The sequence below is a fragment of the Mesocricetus auratus genome, unplaced genomic scaffold (assembly GCF_017639785.1).
Source record: "Mesocricetus auratus isolate SY011 unplaced genomic scaffold, BCM_Maur_2.0 Super-Scaffold_100025, whole genome shotgun sequence".
NCBI classification, from domain to species: Eukaryota; Metazoa; Chordata; class Mammalia; order Rodentia; family Cricetidae; genus Mesocricetus; species Mesocricetus auratus.
In genome coordinates this window covers 22,551,606-22,568,309 of record NW_024429206.1, presented here as the reverse complement: position 1 = coordinate 22,568,309, position 16,704 = coordinate 22,551,606, and the positions used below count along the sequence as shown (strand labels likewise).

The 16,704-nt window shown below is 42.9% G+C and overlaps 1 protein-coding gene and 1 long non-coding RNA gene across 4 annotated transcripts in view; one reads left to right on the top strand and one right to left on the bottom strand.

Moving 5' to 3' along the window:
- The window catches only part of Auts2 (activator of transcription and developmental regulator AUTS2), a 1,041,919-nt gene that overhangs the window by 162,360 nt on the left and 862,855 nt on the right, over positions 1-16,704 (top strand). The window lies entirely within an intron of this gene.
- LOC110342796 lies at positions 4,767-6,274 on the bottom strand. Its single transcript, XR_002384961.2, has 3 exons — positions 6,162-6,274; positions 5,130-5,174; positions 4,767-5,009 (listed from the first exon to the last, which is right to left on the bottom strand). It is a non-coding gene; the product is annotated as an uncharacterized LOC110342796 (long non-coding RNA).

Here is a 16,704-nt window from a genome sequence, read left to right as displayed (position 1 = left end):
AAGACTTTGTTGAAAAATGACCCTGCTTTTTTTTTTTATCCTTAAAAGGAAAGAATTGTGTTAAATTGTTTTTATTGTTTTCATGCCTGTCAGGTATGAACAGTTTTAGTATTAATGGCATTAGAATTAAAATGGGGTTTGTCTGGGCTATGCAGCCAAAGAGAAACACAAAGCAGTAGTTAGCTGCTGAGTGTAGGTGGGAGGTGCCTGTAGATAACATCTGCAAGCATTGGGTGCTGTGAGTCATGATTGGGCTCCGGGAACAGCTCTCCTAAGTTTGGAGTTTTACTATCTAATTACCCTTCACAGATGAGCATGTTTCTTAGAGCATTGCCAGAGTCCTTTAGCTTTTGCTGGTGAGTGAGTGAGTGAGTGAGGGAGTGAGTGAGGGAGTGAGAGAGAGAGAGAGAGTAGGCAAATGCTCTGACCCCCCCTCCCCATGCCAGGTTCTTTAAGGTTCTTTATCACAGTCCTTACAGTCAGACTGCAAAGCTAGTTTTTGTGTGTTTGTTTGTCTCTCATTTCCTTTCCACTTTTTTTTTTTTCACATAACAGACTCTAGATTTTGCACAGGACAGCCCCAAGTGCCTTTGGTCATTCACGAGAAGTCTCTACCATAGTACGTGCTAATTCCCCATCTGTCATGGGAGCAAACCTGGGAGGAACTGATTAAATATACCAGTTCCTTGTCATGGCTTCTGTAGGTTCAGTGCTAGTAGGTCTAAGTTGAGGGACCTCACTGCACTGAGTGTTTAGTTTTATTCCATGCTGATGAATTTTACATAGTCCCTAACCGAGGCTACTGGAAAGTTATGTGTATGGTAGTCATCAAATCTCACTTGTTCTTCTTAAAGTTTTTACTCTTAGATACCTTTCCCCTAGAGGATTCCTAGGTTATAATCTTAGGCTCCCATTGGTATGCACTCAGGAACTAAAGGGCAATTTTCTTCTTGATTATAAAAAAAAAGCTAATTAACACAGGAAATCTATGATTAAAGTAAATCATACTTCATGTTAGAACCAAGCATAACTTAGAGAACACTCCCTATTGGAAAGGAGCTTATGACAGGTGGTCTTGTGTTTGTGCAGTTGATGGTATTTGTGTGTGTGTGTGTGTGTGTGTGTGTGTGTGTGTACTTTGTTGAGTCTCCAGGGGTTATATAAAAAGACCTAAATGTGATGATATCAGTAATAAGATCCTAGGTGGTTGGATTTGATGTGTGTCAGCATTGTCTTAAGACTTCTCTCCTATGCTGTAGGCCTTCCAGTAACTTTCAGAATAGGACAGGAATTTATTGTGTACCACTTGTTGTTACTGAGCTCCTGCTGCTTCTTCCTGCCTTAACCTCCAAGTGTTTGGATGACAGGCGTTCATTGTTACCTTCATATCTTATTCATATTCAAATTCATGATGGTTCATAGACTCCCTGGGCATGCCCAGCTTTCTTGTGAGTGTACAGTAATCTCTTGACCCATTTGAAAAAGTTCCTCCCCACTTCTATTTTTGCTTATCCTACTTGGAATCACTAGACCTGCTGTAACTTGAAGTTCTCCTGCTCCAGTAGAACACTCCTTTATCCTCACTGAGTATGCTTGAGGTACAAGTTGTACTCAGTTCTAGAGAGGGCAAGGATTTCACAGTGGCTACAGTTAGAAACCGGTGCAGGGATACTTTTAAAAACTTTTTTTTCTGGTCCTCATAACCACAGGGTTTTTGCCAAGTTGGATGCTGTCCATCCTTTGGTCAGGCTGTGGCTCCCAGTTGGCAGATTCCCCACTGGGATTCAGTTTCCTTGGCTAATGCTGTTTGTTGTGCTCGTACCAATTCTTTTTTTTTTCCCAGCCTCTTGGGCCTTTTCCGAAGCAGGAGAGATGGCAGTAGGCTCTGCCCTCTTGTTCTCTTTTTTCGGAAATGCCATCGATGTTAGGAAAGGACCTGTGGAATGAAACCATGGCAAAGGAAAGTAGCGTGCCTGTGGCATAAAAATGCTGTTAGCAAGCTTGAGGCGTATCAGAGGGATTGGTCCCGAGAGAGGCATTACTGCTTTTCTGCTTTTGAACGTCCCCTCCCTCTTCTTTGCCCATTTTTGAGGTCTGGGGATTTATCTTGACTTTAAGAATGGCCTGTTTTTGAACATTTGAATAGGTAGCACTATTCACCAGGGAATACATGTGCATGTCTCTTAAAGCCAATTTGTATTGCAAGTCATTTGAAATGATTTCTTGAGCTGCTAATGCATTTCTACTTCAGATTCCCTGCGTGGGTCTATATGTTCATCTCCTGTTATACTTGATACCTGATGCTTTGCTTTTATGATCCTGATAGAAGAGCCCACCCTTCCCCCAACCTTTTAACTGCTACCCCTAGATATTTGAGCATGCTTTCCAGGGTGAGTAACTTTCAACTACCTCCAAATGACAGCTGCATACCAGCCACTTAGGTTTGGAAACACGGAGAATTTTTAACTTCAGTCATAATTTCTCATCCTTGCTTGGTACTGCAGAAAGGATCAAGTGGCCAATAGGCATTAGATTTGGAGAAACCCAGCCAGATAGATGAGCAAAGTCTCAATGGGAATAGAGTTTTCAGCTGTCAGTCATAGAAAGCTACCCGTTGAGGAGGAGTGGAAGTGGGTATTGGTAGCCAGGAAGCTATTTATAATTGATAGCTGCTGGGAGAGGAGCAATCAGGTTTTTATTTCCAATGCTGTGACACTGGGTATACCAACTATCCTCCATGGCAGGCTTCATACTAAGCTGTAGTTGGCCAACACAAATGCGACTCCATGAACTTTTTTTTTTGAGAAAAAGAACATGTAGTTGGGTTGAGAAGGAGGTGGGAAGGGTCTGGAAGGAGTTGGGGAGGGGATAAGAAAAGGATCAAAATGTATCCTATGAAATTCTCAAATAATAAATGAAAACTTTAAAAAGAAAAGAAAAACCTAACATCTGGGTGTGGTTTTCTTCCCACCATACAGAGGATGCAATCAGAGGAGAGAGTCTCCTTCTCAATTCTTTGTCTTGGTTGAAGACAGGAAAAGGGGTAGATGTAGCTGCCTGAGGCGGTGCTGGACAGTTATGTTGGAAGATACCACACCAGAGGCTTCTGGTGTCTTTCCCTTTTGTCTTTTGCCTTATTGGGCTCTGCTGGTGTCTTTCCTTTGGTGACCTAAGGGACCTTTGAACTTGGCTGATGAGGTCATACAACCCAGCTAGGCTCTGAGGAGTGGCGTCTGGAAGGAGTATTTTGATGTCAAATGTCTGTTGTTTCTTCACGGGGAATCAAGCAGCTGGGAGATGCACAACAGAGCCCCAGGGTGAGCTCGGGAGTTGTTGCTTGTAAATGCAGAGAAAGAAGGCAGCAGATCCGGGTAGACATTTGAGATGTTCAGCGTAGGCCTTCAGAGAATAGGAGTAGTCTCTCTGTGATTCTCATCATCACGTGGGAAGAGGAGGGAGGTGTGCTGGTTGGGTTTGGACTGCAGTATAGAAGTCAACATTTTATTCATTTCACTAACTGATTGATTAGTATCACCAATCTTTCTTGTTTCCAATCTTCCAGGTGCTAGGATTCAATATATATATATATATATCCCCCTTTAAATCCTTCCACTCAAAGAGTCTTTGATGCTAGATAAGGGATGATGTTGAAGACAGCTTTGTAATCATGATGGCGGTGAATGTAGGGAAGGCATTATTAGCAAAAGAAAAAGGAAAGAAAGGGAGATGCTTGTCTTTCATGTATGGAAGGGCATATAATGCCATAGCACCATTACTTGTCATTCGCTGTTCAGCCTTAACTGGTTCAAAGTTCATCAGTATACTTGATTTCGATGTATTTGGTATCGGTCTTAGTTTAGGGAGTTGTTTTTTTTTTTAAATATAAAGTTGCTATAAAACCATTCTGTGCACCTGAGAAGCTAGGTACCTTCAAGTAGATGTGTAGTCGTTTTTTGTTACTTTGTTAGACTTTTTGAAATTAAAGTTGTCTTCACAAGGTGAAGTAAAGAGAGTGGTAAACCCTATACAGAGTCATTTCTGAAGAGTGGAGTGATAGTGGCAAGGGACTTGTCTCTGGATGTTTGACTGCATAACCTGTACTGTTGGAAGGATTGGATGGTGCAGTTTACCTGTCTGGACTGCCCTTGTGAACAGGAATTATAAAGCTGCTGTCTCTTTCTATGATAGACAATATAATAGACAGCAGCCTTCTTTTGTCGTGAACCTATGGTGAGCTGGGCATTTTACCATGGTTCCACGTGCTAAATCGCATGGATTGTAAAAAATACTCTTGATTTTATGTTTTAAAGATGGTCTTCATTTTGTGATCCTCTAATCTCAGTCCTACTAGGTGATCAAATTGTAGCTGTTGGTGTCTGAGTTGGAATTTCCAGAACCCATGCTCAGGTGGTATCCTGAATGCATGCTGGCCGGATAGTTTTGTCTACTTAGTGAATTTAGGCATATTTCAAACAAAAAGAGTAAGCAGCTGAGGAATGACATTGACCTCTACATGTATACCTGGTCTGTGCACACATGCACCCACATGTGCACTCACAGGAAAACAATAACACTCATATACACATGCAAAGTATAACCAAATAGTTTTGGTGTATCTCACTTACGATAGTATTATTTAAAATAACTTGATTGTAGGAGTGCATTTTTGTGTCACGTGTGTTTTATGCAGGTATTGTACGTGCATCCTAGAAGAGCATTTTTTATTATGTTTCATGCTCTAAAAAGTTTGCAGAAAAATACGTCACTTGATGCTGGCATCCTTTCACACATGAAAATATCGCCAACCTGAAGGTGAACTTGTGGTCAGAGTCTTCTCTCTCTGTCCTGCCATAGTGCTCTCTTGTGGTTGTGTAAGACTTTGGTGTTCCAGGTGTTTGTTATTCACATTCATTTTGTCCCAAACATTGTTCGGTATCCAGAGGCAGGAACACCCCTCCAGATCAACAGAGTCAGTTTGGACCAGCTTCTCAAAAACATCTCTGCATGATCTGTTTAAGAAGAAGAAAAAGACACACAGAACCTAGATGTCCTTTTCTCAGTGGAGAAAACAAGTAGAGTTTTGTTAGCCCACCCGAAGCAGTATCAGAATCTCTCTTTAAAGCACTCACCTGAGAAGAGGGTTTCAGTCTTCATTGTGCGGTAGGCAAGGGATCCTAAGTTGTATGAGAATGGAGAAAGTTAGTGAGTAAACAAGTCAGTGTATGTATGTATGTATGTATGTATGTATTTTCTTTGCTCCTGGAGATGTGATTTGACCAGCTATTTGACATTCCTACCTTGACTTCCATTCAATGGTGAGCTGTAATCTAGAATGGTTATGCTTGTTTGTTTTTAAGTCACAGCATTAGAAATGTAAAAGTGCCCTAGTAGTTGGTGTATGGAGACAGTGAATATACCAAGAGAAGCTAGACCATCCTGCGTTTACTTTCGGGTTTTGCTGGCCATGTGCATTTAGATTTGGGCTTCAGGTTCATTTCCTTGAGTTTCAGTGGTGTTCAGATTTGTCACCTGTCTTAGCAGACAAATCTGTCTGGTGTAAGAATGTAATGTTGGGATCCAGCTGTTCTTCCAGCTGCAATACCTGTAGCAGCCCTTCCCCTTTCAGAGTTGGAGGCACCCTACCAAGACTTAGTCTGTGAGTCTCTAACTTACACTTCCAGGTGTGAGGGTTTCTCACCTGGGGAAGGGGGTTTCCATCAAAGGCATTGTTGGTGGTCACTCATACTGTTTCCCACCTCCTCCCCCACTCTTGCCAGGGAATCCCAGAGCCTGAGCAAAGGCCCTGAGCCCTGAAGTCATCACATCATCAGAGAGATGTGAGAAAGCCTTGGACTTCTGCCTTGTGGACCCTGATTTCCTCTCTTCAGAGCCACCACCATTGTCTGTCTGTCTGCCTGTAAGTCTGTCCGTGGCATTAATAACTAATAAACTCCACACCCCAGCAGTCTATCTTTTTTTGGATTTTACGAGACAGGGTTTCTCTGTATTGTTTTGGAGGCTGTCGGTCCAGCCTGGCCTCGAACTCACGGAGATCCGCCTGCCTCTGCCTCCCGAGTGCTGGGATTAAAGGCATGCGCCACCACCGCCCGGCCCCAGCAGTCTATCTTAGTGTCCCTTTTGAAGCCCCATCTGAGACTTACCTGAAAACAGAGTGTAGGACTCTACTGCTTCAGACAGCTGCTTTGGCCTCAAAGGACAGACTTACTACCCAGGATGCGTTTCGCTGGCATACTTTCTCCCTTGCCCTGGAATCACCCTGAATTAATTCCTGATCTGTTCGGCTAGACTTTTTTCTTTTTGTGCAGAAGAAATTCTTCTTGCTGAAGGTGCCAGGAAAACCCAGTGAAAACCTGCTCCGTAGCTTCCTCCCTGTATGACTTTTCCCCCCTCTCCTCATTCAAAACCCCCCAATAAATAGTGACCTTTTGGCTAGAGGCCCCATCTTAGAGCATTGTGTGGCAGAGTTGGCTCTGGCTGACTCCCAGGACTGTTAATGACTTCCTTCACTGTCCCTGAATAATTGCTAGAAGAGACAGCTGTGGAGAGGCATTTCTCCCAGCTTGTTGGCTCATTAATTCCAGCCTTGGTGAACGAACGGGGTGTGAAGGAAGAAGGTGGAGACCACTCTGAGGCAAGAGGGAGGGTTGGGTAGGGAATAAAAATATATGCTGTCGGAGCAGGACAGCTGCACCATGTCAGAGCTTAAACCTGGAGTCTGTGAGCTTTGGGCAGACTTCACTTGAAGGAGACTTCATGCAGAAAAGCTCAGCTCTGGGATCACAGGTTAAGAAGCGATTATCGACTTTTCCTCAAGTCCCTGCTGCAGGTTCCACGGGTCCTGTTTGATCATGGTTTAACCTGTAGGACGCCAGGTTTCTGTGCAGCACATCAGGAATGGATGCGGCTGTGAGCTTGAAAGCCCCTGGAAGTGTGAGAGAAGATTCCAGAACAGTCAACCTTTATTAGGTGGCCTATATCCATAATCCCATAGTGGTCTCACAGCAAGTTTTCGAGAAAAGGTATATTTGTAACATGCTTCTCAAAAATGAGTCAAATGATTAATAAAAGCTTATATAAGCCACGGAAATCACATACACCTCGGGACCAAATATTTAGGTTAGCTGCCCAGCTTCAGTGCTTAAGCACTTATGCGATGAGAGAAACAAAATTAGACTCCCGACTTTCATGGCAAGCATCAGGTTACTAGAAGATGTACTCTGTCACAAAAAATGAATTATGAAAGGACTTTGTATAAGTCTGCAGGCAAGGGTGTTGAACAAATTCATGTTTAATGTTACCAGCAAAGATTTTTCAGGAGGACCCAGAGCTCTTTATTAGGGCTTCTTTGGTGTTTATGTCATAGAAATCTAGGCTGCAGCATTAAGACCACCCACCCTAATTGTCTTGGGCTCTGATGATGCATTTGAATATCTGAAAAGTAAAATAGGTAATCTCCTTTAAAGTGAGGTTTCTCAAAATTAGAAGCACAGGAGAATTACTTGGGAGTTCTTAAAAAAAAAGAAAAAAATCTTCAGGCTGCATTCCAGACTAACTAGATAAAAATCTCTGATGGTGTGCCCAGGCCTCTGCAAGTATTGTGTAAAACTGATTTCAAAGGTTGACCAAGATTGAAACAGTGCTTTTATTTTTTATTCTATGTATTTATCTTTGGGATGGCCATGTAACTGACTGGGCTTGAACTCAAACCCTCCATTCTGTTGCTTTTGTGTATCACCTTGCCTGTGGAAGATCTTCAGTGTTTATATACATACATATGCATGTGTATGGATGTAGATATATGTTATGTGTTTGAAGGGAACAGCCCCCCCCATTTTAGCAGCCATGATAGGCTAACATGTACTCGTCTGACCTTGCCACTCCTGTCCTGGACACTAGGAGGTTAGATGCCATCCTCGTGGCAAGGAACCAATCAAAAGTTAGCTGGCAGGGCTGTGCTTTACGGCTCTGGGTGTGCTTTACAGACAAGTACACAACCGTGATGTGCAGAGCATAGCAACCGCCCTGGGAGGGCCTGTGGGCCATAATGACCAGTTGAATCAATCAGCACAGGGCAGGTTGTCCAAGCCTGGAAGCACACCAGTCCTGAGACGGTTGCTTGCCCCTAGACACTCCCCTTATGCTGCCTTGCCTTGTGATTTCTTGGGGTCTTTTCTCCAGCCATCTGCTGCCGTGGATGGATAAAAGGACCGAGCTAATGGGGTAAGCTCATTAAACAACTACAATAAAAGACACCTTTGCTTTTGTATCGAAATGGGCCTCTTGGTGATTTTGAAGCTCAGAATTTGGGCACAACAGTATTGTTTTGAATGTGTTTTAGCCTGACCTTGAACTCTGTATAACTGGAGATGGCCTTGAGCTCCTGATCCTCTTGCCTCCAACTCTGAAGTGCCAGGGTTAGACTTGTGCCAAACTAATGTTAATAGTCTTAATTGGACTTCCCAATGGGCTATTTAAGTCCTACAGTGCTGAAATATTCCATGTCCTTGATTTAAGGAAGTCCCTGAAGTTTCTATTAGCATTTCCCCAGGAACATTGAGACTTGAGTTTCTTCTGGGGCCCATGGGCACCGTACTTTTCTAGTCTATAAGATCCAAATTAGTCTTGGCAAGTGATTTAGGATTGACTGTAGCAGACCTCCTAGGAGATGGGCTTTTTTTTGAAGTTCTAGATCATGTGTTTTAAGGGAGTATTAACAGTACTCTTAGAGTTTTTTTTTTTCTCCCTCATCCTGGAAAGGCTGTTGTCTTGGGAGAAGGTCAGCTATATTTCCAGTACTTTTGTTTTCTAGTTCCTTTCTGGAAGTTAAAGGCACCTGCCATTCTTAGATCTTAAACTGTGAACTCTTTGACTTATGTGAAAGAATTGATTTGATAAGCCTGGACTATTTAAACGAATTGTTGGATTTATTTTTCACCGTTGGAAAAGTGAAATACCTTTGGTCATATCATGGGGCAATTTTCTTGATTTCTGACTGATGTGGGATGGCTCCCCTCCCTTTGGGCTGTGCCATCTCTGGGCACGTGTGCCTGGAGGGCATGAGACTTGTAGCTGAGTAAGCCCAGAGGGAGCAGACCAGTAAGCGGCATTTTTCTGTGGTTTCTGCTTCACGTTCCATCCAGCCCCGAGTTCCCGTGTAGGTCCTCTGTAAGCTGGGACAAAGGCTTTCCTTTCAGAGTTGCCTTTGGTCAGGGCGTTTAGCCTAGCAATAGAGAGGGGAGGCTAGAACGGCACATTATGTAGGATTCTGATAGGTTTGAGAGGAAGGTGGTGTGGGGTGTGGAGAGAAGACGGAAGTGGAGAAGAGAGGAGAAAGGGAGGGAGGAGATGAAATGGTAGAAAAGAATATGAGTGAAGAACATCTGAGTCATTGTGAAATCACATGATTTTGAAACATACGGCAGTGGAGTTCTCATTAGGAGTCACTTTTCTGGCTTTGTGACCTGAGCCCATATATGCTCCTTTGTTGGAGAGGCTTGTCTCCCTGGGGATGCATTTAAGCTTAGCTCAGTGTGACCCTCAGTTGCTTTCCTGTTGCTTGCAAGATACAGGACTCTCAACTATGTATCTCCATTACCATGTCTGCTTGCCTACCACTATGCTCCCTGCCATGGACTAAACTGCTGAAAAATGTTAATGAGCCTCTCAATTAAATATTTTCCTTGTAAGAGTTATTACATCTCTTCATAGCAATAGAAGAAACCCTAAGACAGAGACTGTTTTGATAGTTACCTAAGGTTGTCCCTAAAGTACACAGCAAGTGTTTATTAGAGCACAATATCAACTAGACTCACTAAATATATTCTCCAAGTGTAAGGTCCAGCTGACACTTCATTCAGTAGAGAGAGTTGATGGATTCTCAGACATTGTGAAAATGCCTCTCTGTCGCTTGCTCAGGAAGGTCTTATTTGCTTATCTAAAATTTCTTCATGCTATTCCTGAGATGGGCTGGGTTGGTTGTTCCTAGAGATCCTTTGGGTACCATCTTCTCTTGATGGAAACCAATTTATCACCTTTTTACTCTCCTTTGACAGCATTGTTACACTAATCTGAACTACTGTGCTTTCCCCTGCTGCTGAACAGGGAGGGATACCTTGGGGCTGTTGACAATGGGAGGATGACCTCAGAGTTTCTGGCGCCATCTACACACGTTTCTATAATTTGGTTGGCCCTATGCATGCTTTGTAAACAGTAAATCTGATGACATCTTACATCTTCATGTGCTCCCTCAACTGATTGGATCTCAAGGAGGGGGGTTGATCCCTTTTTTTAGACTGCATTTACAAGGTTTGGCAAGTGACCTCCAGTAGAGCTGTGTTCCCTCTAACAGCATGGGTAATGATTACAGCAACAATGCTGCTATTGTGTCTAGAGGTTTGAAACTGTAATTTCATAATGAAATTGAAAAACATGAGATTAAAAACCTGACTATAGCACAGTAATTGTATTTAAGTATCACAAATCATCTCCCTGTATTTAGTCAGGTATTTGAGATTTGGCCACTCTTTGTGGAGTGCGATTATATCATTTCATAGTTTTGCAAAATGGAAGGCTTCTAATTGACGGCTAAAATGTGAGAATTGCTTTCTCTTAATGGGAAGGTGAGGAGCACAGTATTGAAGTATCGAAGGAGCCAGTTTGTTTCATTGACTAGAGTCAAGAAAAGTGTTTGTAGAACAGCTGCCAAGATAAAGAAATGCTTAGATCTTTTCATGGTGTAATTTCCAGTTCCTTAGACTGCACTGCACTTGCTCAATTTAGAAATTAAATGGGCATAGGCTGGTCTGGGATACTCTCCAGGCCTTCAGTGAACAGCCATGGGAATCTTTACCCCAGTACTTCAGGACTTCTGGTATAGGTGAATGACTTCCTGGGGCCTGTTTCCCACAGGTCAGTACTTCTTGGGCTGGCTCATTTCTCTTCATTGCTTGGGAATTGATTGGCTCTTTAGTAGGGCTGGGTACTGGTGGCCTGGAAGGGGGGAAAGGCATGAGGGCCTGGCAGACATTCCGTTGAGGTAGAGAAAGGGGTTTCAGGAAGATAGAGTGGAAAGTGGGTTTTATGTATCTTTGTTTTTGTTCATTTCATTTCTGTTGCTGTGATTATTAACAAAAAAGCATCAAGGGGAGGAAAGGATTTATTTGGTGTACAGGGCCATGTGACAATCCATTACTGGGGGAATTGAAGGTAGGGCTTAAAGCATCACATCTCTCTTAGTCAAGAGCAGAGAGGATAAACCGTGGGTCTTCTCTGGCTTGTTCTCAATTTTCTCCTCTCTCACACTGCTCAGGGCTTCCTGGCGAGGCAATGCTGCCGCCCACTTTAGTTAATAGTCAAAGACAGTTTTTCACGGACATGACCACGGGTCAACATGATCTGCTATTTCCTCATTAAGACTTGTCTTCCCAAGTGATTCTAGATTGTGCCAATTTGACAGCTAAAAACCAACCAACAGAGGCTACTGTTTGCCCCCCCTTTTATTTCTAGAACCTATCAGGCATAAAGTAGCCATAGCAGTTGTGAGATAATTCTCAGTTATTGCCCAATTATTTACCTTGAGTCATGAGCCTCCAGGGTTAGTTCTCTATATTTCACAATGGGCACTGATACAGAGGATTAGTGTTTCTAGGTACTGGTATATAAGAAACATTTTTCAAGATGCAGGAACAATGTAGAGAGATACCTTCTTCCCCAAAGGCCTTCTTTGCAGATTCCCTACATTTGCAAAATTGAGTGTCTGAATAGCTTTGTGGTGTGGAGATTCACCAATCACCACTTTTGTAACTTCAGACCTCATCATCGTGCTGCACCCAGACGTACATGCTTCTGTAGGTAGAGTTGTTCTAAGAGGAATCGGCATTTGAAGTATTTCATTTCATCTTGCATGTGTGTTGTATGTATGCATGTATATGTATGCATGAACATAGAAGGCAGAGGATGACATGGGGTGTCTCCCTGTGTTGTTCTTCAGCTTACTTCCTTGAGACAGTTCCTCCCTGAACCTGAAGCCTATTGTTTCATCTAGGCCAGTGACCTCTCCTACCCCTGCGCCCGCCCCAGCCTGGGTTCCAGGCACACATGGTCATGCCTGATTTTCATGTGAGTGTTAGGGATTTAAACTCGGAACCTTATACAAGTACAGCAAGTACGTATACAGCAAGTACTCTTACTTGCTGAGCCATTCCCAACACCCTGCATCTGCTGTTTTATTTTATTTTATGTTTTGCGACTATCCAAGGGGTCCTAAAAGCCTTAGTGCCTTCTCTCTAGAAATGGGGGTATGCCATTGGGTGTATTATCTTTGATTTTTCTCTGTGGAAATGTGAACCTTTTATCCCCAGTCTCCCATCTAAGCCCCTTGACAGGGGTCTATTATATGAGAGAAAATTTCTAAGCACACTGTTTCACTTGTCCTTGCTTAAGAAGAGGTAGCCTTTTTCTAACTGTAAGATTTTTAACTGTCAAGGACCTTTGTTACTTAATTTGCTACTGAAAACTTATTGAAAATTCTTCCACGATTCATGTTTTTGGCCTCTTAGAGCAAAGTGTATAAAAACAGTCATTTAATTAAATTCATCAAACATTTATTGAGTGGTGGCTGAGGCTAAAGTCCTGATATGTCAGAGCGATCTGCCCAGATGGGTTAAAGCAGGGTTTCCTACCTTCCCAGAAAAGGCTGTGTTAACATAAGACATGGAAGGGGAAGGCCGCTGCCCCCTGCTGTCAGATGGCATCTCTCAAACAATGACGTCCAAGCATGGTACTTTAGGAATGCTAGGGTAGGCATAGCTAATTAAGATTAGGCCAAGGCCTCTTAGGGAAGGTGGCTTTAGACTGAGCTCAACTCAGTGGCACTCTACTGTGATTACACTGTAGAGTCACTAAAAACAACTAGGTCAGATTTCCTGGAGTTACAGGTGGTTGTACGCCACCCTATGTGGTTGCTGGGAACCAAACTCATGTTCTCTGGAAGAGGAATGTTTTAGGTGCTTAGCATCTCTCCAGTCTGGCATCGGTACTTTTTAAAGGTCTACACAGGATTCCACTGTGCAGCCAAAATTGTGATCCTCTGATACAGAAGGACAAGTAGGCTGTCATGGAGGTGGGAGCTAGACAGAAAGCAAAAGGCACCTCCAGGAAAGCTGTCACTGCAGAGTGCCGCTACAGGGGCTGTGAGTGAGGCCGAGGGCCGCCAGAGTGTGTTGGAAGGGAAGTTGTGCTGATTGAGGGTACTAGATACAAATGTTACACCAAAGAACTGAGAAATATTGATGGCTTCACACCATCTTAAAAAACCTTTTGGGGGAATGAAGCCCTTAGGACATCTCGCTTGTGCATTCTAAGAGTAAGCTAGACCGGGTCAGGGGAGGGCTGCCCAGTTCCCTCTGCAAAGATCTTTGCCTTGAATCTGCCACCTCAAATTTGTCCTATGATTACTACTACTTTGTCTTGGGGTTCTTTTTAGGGAATTGGTTTTTAGACACCGTTCTTTTGCCAAAGCAAAGCAAGCATAATTTAGGGATGGGGTGGCATTAGATAATGGTGCTAGACAGGGATATGGAATGATTTCTCCATTTAAGCCTGGTATGGGAGAACTGCTGGGCATACTGGGGGCAGATATTTGCAAGCTAAAGCGGGTATGTCTGTGTTTTCTTACAGCTGCATCCATTTTGTGCCAGATTCCACTAAGGACTGCTTCTTTATCTGCTTATTGCTATTTCCAGGAAGTTAATTTGCAGGTGCTATAAATATGCATGGTTCATATACTTCATTTATTCTGTCTCCCTTGAAGCCTCTCCTCTTTATTAGGCACTTTTCATTTGTCTGTTTGGGGCTTGTGTCTTCTTATGTCACATTTTGACAGTGGTGGCAGTGAAGGTAAAGGCACTCAATTATGCAAGCCTCTTTCTGCTTTGGGCAGGTGCCAACTGTGCAGACCAGGGACAAGCCAATGTATCAAGATTTTGTCTCAATATATTTCTAGAGGTTGCAGAACCATTACGCTGAGAGAGATAATTTCCCTTCATCACTAATGTGAGGACTGTAAAGTAAATACATAAAATGTATTAATCTATTTACCCATCTGTTTATTCACCTCCCTGTTCCCTTCTTCTGAGAAAGTAGTACTGTATAGTAGCTAAGAGGTAAGAATATAGGTTCCATGCCCATGAAATTTTTCAGTTGGTATAGTGCTTGTCACAAAGTATGGGGATTTAATTTGATGCCCAGAATTCACATGAACAAAAGCTGGGTGAGTTAATGCACTGTTGTGATCCCAGTGCCTGGGAAATGGGGACAGGCAGATCCCTTGCAAGACAGCTAGTCTGTCCACATCAGCAAGCTCCAAGCTCAATGAGAGATCCTGTCTCCAAAAACAAGGATGATAGCTCCTGAGAAAAGACACCTGAGGTTGACCCCAGGAGTACACACTTGCTTGATTAATGTATAGCCCTCAGATGTAATAGAGACTTTAGAGTCAACCTGCTCGAGCCATGTTGCCCTGCTCACTCCTACAATGCACAGAGGAGAGGGAATGAGAATATGCATGAATGTAGGCTCTAGCACCAACATGCTCTTCCACTTTTAAGAGCTTATTTCAACTAAAAAAATGTGTTTTTTTAAGATTTTATTTCATGTATTTTGCTTGCGTGTTTGTCTATGTGCCAAGCACATGTAATGCTAGAGGAGGCCAGAGATCCCCTGGGACCAGAATTATAGGTGGTTGTTAGTGGTTTTGTGGGTGCTGGGAATTGAACCTGGGGTCCCTGGATGTTCAGATAGTGTTCTTCATTTTTTAAGACATCTTTCTTGACACTTATATTTCAACTTTGAGGTAGTATTATTAACTGAAATCTTAAATTTTTATGTTGACAAAAGTGTTAATGTGCATAAAATGCTGAGAAAGTGCTTGTGTAAGGGGAGCTTCAGCTTGTCACTGCTTTTGTTAAACTTGCTGATATTAATTATTACAGGGAAAATGTTTTGACAGGTGAATCTACTCCACTGGTTTCTAGTTTTTGACCTTACAGTTTATAGGGAGAAAAAGGATTTGAAAGGGGTTTTCAGGCTGTGATAGAGGGCCTTGAGTCAGGTTTGGGGATCATAAAGAGAGTGAGAAGTCAATTATTCAGGCTCTGATTTATGTAGAGGTATGGAACAGAAAGCTACTTTTGCAGTCTTGTGTAAAATCGATTGATCGTTAGGAAAATTAGAACGGCTAAAGACAGTTTTAAACGTTGTGATTTGATTTGGTCCTCTCCCTCCTCTTTGATGAGAGCTTGCCCTTTGCATTGTCAATTCTGGTTATGGGATGCACAAGCATCTGTAGCACAGCAAGGAGCTTGGAGCCCTTTTCTTCTCTGATTTTACATGACTCATGGAAAAACAGGACCCAGTTAGCTCTTAAAGAATGCCCACCTCTGTGTCTCCACACTTAATTTGTAAGTGGGACTCAGGTGCAGAGTTACCTTGATTACACAAAAGTTTACAGAGCCATCAGTGTCGGAATGTGACATCTAGAGGCATGTCATGCACTGATTTCTGTGTGGGTTGAGGGCCGCCTGTTTTGGGTTTTTCCAGGTTCCAGAGAGCACCTTCCCTTTTTACTTCCTGTTCATATCTGACCATATTCACCAGCCAGGATATAGGTGGTGAAAAGCCATATCGAAAGGGACAGATTGGAGTGCAAGTTGGAAATAGAGAAGAAACTGCACAATTCTGCAATCCTTCCCATAAGTGTGTGTGTGTGGGGGGGTGGTCTGGAAGAAGAAAAAAACACTTTTGGCTAAACCTCACTAAATTGAAGAATTGTGGGGATGGTACAGACAGATTTTCAGGGTAGATGAAAAGACTGTGGTGGTTCTGTTATTCTCAGTTCCAGAGCAGGATCTTGAGCAAGGACAATGAGAGAGGATTGACCTTCATCCATAATCATGAATAGCAGTCATTATATTAATTACTAGTCTTACATTATTTAAAAATGAAAATCATTTTAAATGTGTAGGTTTTAGACATTCTTTCTGCTGGCATGGTTATTTCCTAATAATTTATGCTCTCAACTGATCTTGATATCAGAACTTTTGTATTTGAGATAAAACTTGTTTTAACCTAGTTTGGGTCCAGTTTCAGTTCACTAATGTCCCAGGAATGCAGTGAAATTACATGTGCAGAGTGCTGTGGATAGTCATTTGTTTTATTGCCTCTCCCCACATTGGTTCAGCAAGTGACTAATCTTCATCGTTTGGGACCCTAAGCTCCCACTGTAAAACAGAGTCTTAGGATTTTCTGGAAAGCTGTGACATGGCAGGTCTGGCATTATGACTGAGGAGGGTCCAGGTAGCCGCTTACCTTCTTGTCATGAAGTCAGTGGTTCTCACAGTGTCAAGTGCCAGAATCACCTGGGGACTTGTCACATTGTCAGGTCCCCAAGGGATAGGGTCAGATTCTAGATTTTTGAGTTCTTCATTGGGAAGAGGGATAAATCTTGATGGTCTGTGAGCTGCTGTGCTCCTTCAATGCTCACTAAGTGTGCTCCTGGGGCTGGTAGGAAACCAGGGGTTCTCCAGTGGAGATATCAAGCACATGCCTTTATTTTTGCCCTTTTAAGTATGCCCCTGAGTGCTAGGGATGTGGCCTAAGTGGTAAGATACTCACCTAACCTGTACT